Here is a 4,950-nt window from a genome sequence, read left to right on the forward strand (position 1 = left end):
CCTTAGAAACAAATCTCACACAATTATACCTTTTCCAAGGACATGCATTACATAATCGTTTACTTCTGATTGGCTAAGACAACATAAAGTCTAAACAATAATACATTTTTGATAGATAAGTGGGTATATCGCCGTTAATCAGAATATTTGTCGTCCATTTCCGAGATTTAAGTCCGTGGTGACCTTCTTCCAGGGTCCGAGAATGTTTTAGGCTGTATCACAAAGTTCAGAACCTGCAAAGAATATCAAACGCACACACACAGAGAACACTGACAAACAACAGTTCTCTTTGAGGCTGAAGAAGGCCTGAGCTAATTATCAGAAGATCAGTCCACCTTAACAGGCTGATAAAACATTTCACTCCAGGAAAGCAGGAACGATAATATGCCCCTTTACTCCACTCCCTAAAGAAATACACATGAGATGTTCACTTAATGAAAATAAGGTGAAATTATGTATAAACTGACCCTCAAACTTATACAAGTCAACTAAGACAGATATATAGATGCAGATATGTGGATATTGTTGTGAAATATGCAATTATTCTATTCTAATCATGGCTTTTGGTATATGAAGTATTTATGGGTCATAGTAAACCACAATTGTAACTAATAAAAAGTGGTTTTATAATGAAAGGTACCATAAGTAGTTGTTAAACAATTTATTAAGAAAGTGTTTACTGTAAAACACTTGTATTAATAATCATTGTAACCATATATTGAGAAAATAGTTTATTAAGAAAAACACCTCAACTTCTTTTATAAAGATTTTTATTATGAAGCTGGTTTATTAAGGAAAACACTGCAACTTGTTTTATAAATATTTTTATTATGAAAATGGTTTATAAAGAAAAACATACCACACTGAATGTTGTAAGAATTTATTAAGCAGATGATGGTGGCAGAATAGAGAGGAGTTGAAAATGTATTAGAAAGAGCTTTGCAAAAGAAAGGAGAAAAATGCCATCATTACCGTCTATGTGTTGCGGACGAGATACAGAAGATACAGCGATGATGGAAAGGTCCAGAAAAAGAGGACAAAGAGACAAAGAGTTTTATATGCAAAAGTCCTAAGGGGTCTTCCAGAAATAATGACAGTTCAAGATTTTGTGTTTGACCAATTGGCTGTAAAAGACTGAATGTATGCAGAGGGAGTTTCCAGGAGGGGATTTCTGAACATGTCAAAAAGTTGATGGACTTTAAAAAGGACTGTAAAGGAATGTCCAGCCAGAGGCAGATTCACCAAGGACGTCTCCGGTGTTAGATACCTTGCCATTGCACCTCATGAAGTTAAAAGCTTGTAAATTATTTGGTTTTGATTTTCTTACAATATATATATATATAAATATAAAATATATATGCAATACATGAGTACAGAGTCTCTCTCGCCGCTCTCTGAATCCCAAGACAATTATCATCAAAAGGCCCCTTGCATGTGAGCACATCCCAAGGGCACACACTGGAATGCACCTAAAAGAAAATGAATACAGAAATGATTAGGATACATACTTGATTGTTGAATTTTTAATAAGAATAAATTAATCATTCAAAAGGATATATATAAAAAGGATATATATAATTAAATTGAAGAGACAGGGGATTCTGACCCCAACCCTTCAGTACGTACAGTAAGGGAGTTATTGTCAAAATTTCAACTGTAGTAAGTCAGTGTGGTCAATAGGAAAGCACTACAGCCTTTGGAACAGGAAAAAATACTTTAGGGGAATTACTGTAATTTATTTTAATTAATATTTGTATACTGAACGTACAGTAAGGGAGGTACTGTCAAAATTCCACCTGTAGTAAGTCAGTCTGGTCAGTAGGAACATACTACAACCTTTGGAACATGAAAAAAGCCCTTTGGTGAATTACTGTAACTTTTACATAAAACATTTTTGCGTACTGTATGTACAATAGCCTACACAAAAGTACACTAAAGCAGTCTAGGTGAATACGCAGCAAATATCAAACCTGAAACTATTTTTACCCTGGTTGGGTTTTTTTTTTTAACTTGACTATGTTCATGGTGCTGTCCACGTAGGCTATGTGGTCCTGAAGGTCCTACATGATCAAGTCTGCAACTTGGGTAAAGTTGCTTTTTATATTCGCTTTGCATATTTGCGGAGTTCCGCGTTCAATATCTCATGAGCTGAATATTGTTACTACACAAATAACATTGTTTTAATATTTTAATCTCCTCAAAACTAGCTTTCCTTCGGGTTTGCACTTTGCAGATGGTCCCTTCTTAGCAGCCTGCGCATAAAGATCAATGTATTTTGTCCAGTGCGAAGGAAAGATCATTTTGAGGAAATTTATGTTGTAGCTTCTGGTGTTTTATCTGTAGTTATATGTGATAGGTGTTGTGTGTAGCAACAACGTTTAATTCACGAGTTATTGAACGCGGAAGTATCTTATCTTATCTTCTAAGTAACACATGGGCTGTAGTATGTTCTGTAGAGTCCAGACAAGACGATCCAACTTGCTTTGTAGCAGTCGTCTCGATGCTTTTCAAAACCTTTTGAAATAAATCATATGTCAATATTAAAACCACCACACTTACACAGTTCTTTTTCATTTTTTTCTCGCAAATAAATAAATAAATAAAACGGTTGTAAAATGAAGCAATTAACTATGTTCAGGAGATTAAACATGATTTTCCTTTCTACAGTCTGGATTGAAACCAAATTACAGTTCATGTACAGATTCATTCATTATTATTTCATAAACACATTTTTAAACACCATCATTATAATGCAGGTTTTGTTGCTAAAGGACATTCTATAGCATCAGAACACATAATGTGAGAGATATTTGCCAGTAGGCTACATCTGCAGTTGGCTAAAATGTAGTTGTCTGTTTGCACACGATGAAAAACAATATTAACTTTTTAGACGGTCCCTATCTTGGTTACGACACACATTGAATATTCATCTCTAAAGTACATGCTTAAAAATATACTTGCCCATTTTGATCGATTGTAAAAAATGTTGTAGTTCACAACCTTTGTTGTCAATATCATGTAGCTGCTTCGAATCTGAAAAAAAAAAAAAAAATAGCTTTATTGACTATTTAATTGAAAAAGTTCTTTAACGCGAATGTGCGAATATAAAACCAACTTTACCTAAGTCAATTAGTCCTGTAATTAAGTTCGAGACTTTTGAGGCCTTTTTTAGAGCTTCCACCTGGGCCACAACTGGCAACAGACTTCACAAAATCACAATTTTAATCAAAATCTCTTACCTCAGATTTTGGAGCCAGTGAATCTGTGCAATCAGTGCAAGCAAGCCCACAGCGGCTTCCTTTGGCCATGTACCAGTCCCTTCATAGTCGCCAATTTATGTTGTGGCGCGTGGAGAACTTTTCTTCCCACTCAAAAAGAAAATTGTCGAAGTCAGGAGTTCCAGGTGTCAAAGGTTAGAGTTTATTTAGCAAACCAACAAACCTGAGATGTCAGCTGAGATCTGACTCTCTTTTTCAAAACCCTCATTTTCTATACAGCTTGTTATCCAACCCAGTCTCATATAAAAACGTACCCTGACTACATTGGTCCAAAGTGCAAAACGTAGAGTGGTTACAATAATGGCCCTTGAATTGTATGACTGTTACATTTTTTTTTGCCTATTCGTTTGCGTCCAAGTCACGTGACTTTCAAGATTCCGGCCGTGAGAACAAAAAACATGCCGGACATTTCTCTCATTTTTAGTGGAAAAATCAATATTTTGAGTTAGTTTCTGCATAAAAATAAGTTTTGAATACATTTGTAGCGAGAAATATATATTATATTGTAATAATATTCACTCAGTGAATGTACATAAGCACTCGCTTGCTCGTTGTAGCGAAGAATTTTCAGATCTCGCCAGAATAATGTGAAACGTATCGGTTACCTAACGTAACCTCGGTTCTCTCTAGATGAGGGAACGAGTATTGCGTAAGCTAGCTTACACTACGGGAAAGATTCATCTTTTCTGAGATATTGAAGCCAAAAAATTATCCTTAATTTTTGTATCCATTGTCAACGCAGTGCGGCAGCTGCAGACCTTGAGTGGGCTAGCTAGCGAGCTCATAGGTTGCTCTGTGGCAACTGCTGCAGCCTATAGACGAGCTTGGGCGAACTCGCATCCAATGAGAGGCGTCTGCGCGCTCACTGCATCAAAGCCCGCCAAAATGGGCGTGACTAGAGTGCATATAAGCGTAGTTCGTAGGCTGGAACCCTGGTTTTCATTGACTGAAGCTGAAAAGTCGCCGCGTGGCGCGAAGCACGGCCGGCTACGCAATACTCGTTCCTCATCTAGAGAGAACCGAGGTTACGTTAGGTAACCGATACGTTCTCTTACGAGAGGTTCTCTCGTATATGCGTAAGCTAGCTTACGCTACGGGAACCCATTGTCAACGCCGTCGCGCCAAGCATCCACTGTATGAGCCCCAGGGAATTAAGGGGGACCCGGGGAGCCCTTATGAGTGGGGAAATAATATTTGGCCGGCAAGAATGCGGGTCATTGATTGTGTAATACATAAGCACATAGTAGGACGGGAACGACAGAGCGGCGGTGCCGGTCTGTGTGGAATGTGTCCCATCAGTGCAGCTCACCAGGGGAGCTGTAGCGTATTAAACCGCTAGTAGTTTTGCCTGCAGAGCGGGCACTTCCATATTGTAAAATCTGACAAAGGTGGAGGGGAAGTCCATCCCGCTGCCACACATATGTCGTGAATGGAAATTCCGCTGGACCATGCCCACGAGGATGCCATGCCTCTAGTGGAGTGAGCCCTAATGCCCAACGGGCATGGCAGGTCTTTTGACGCCGTATGCAGCAGCAATAGCGTCCACTATCCATCTAGATAGTGTCTGTTTCGAGGCGGCGAGACCTTTGGTGCGCCCTCGAACGAAAGGAAAAGCTGCTCGAGCGTCTGAAAGCAGCGGAGCGCGCAGTATACAATCTCAGTGCTCTGACCG

The sequence above is a fragment of the Xyrauchen texanus genome, chromosome 11 (genome assembly GCF_025860055.1).
Source record: "Xyrauchen texanus isolate HMW12.3.18 chromosome 11, RBS_HiC_50CHRs, whole genome shotgun sequence".
Lineage (NCBI taxonomy): Eukaryota > Metazoa > Chordata > Actinopteri > Cypriniformes > Catostomidae > Xyrauchen > Xyrauchen texanus.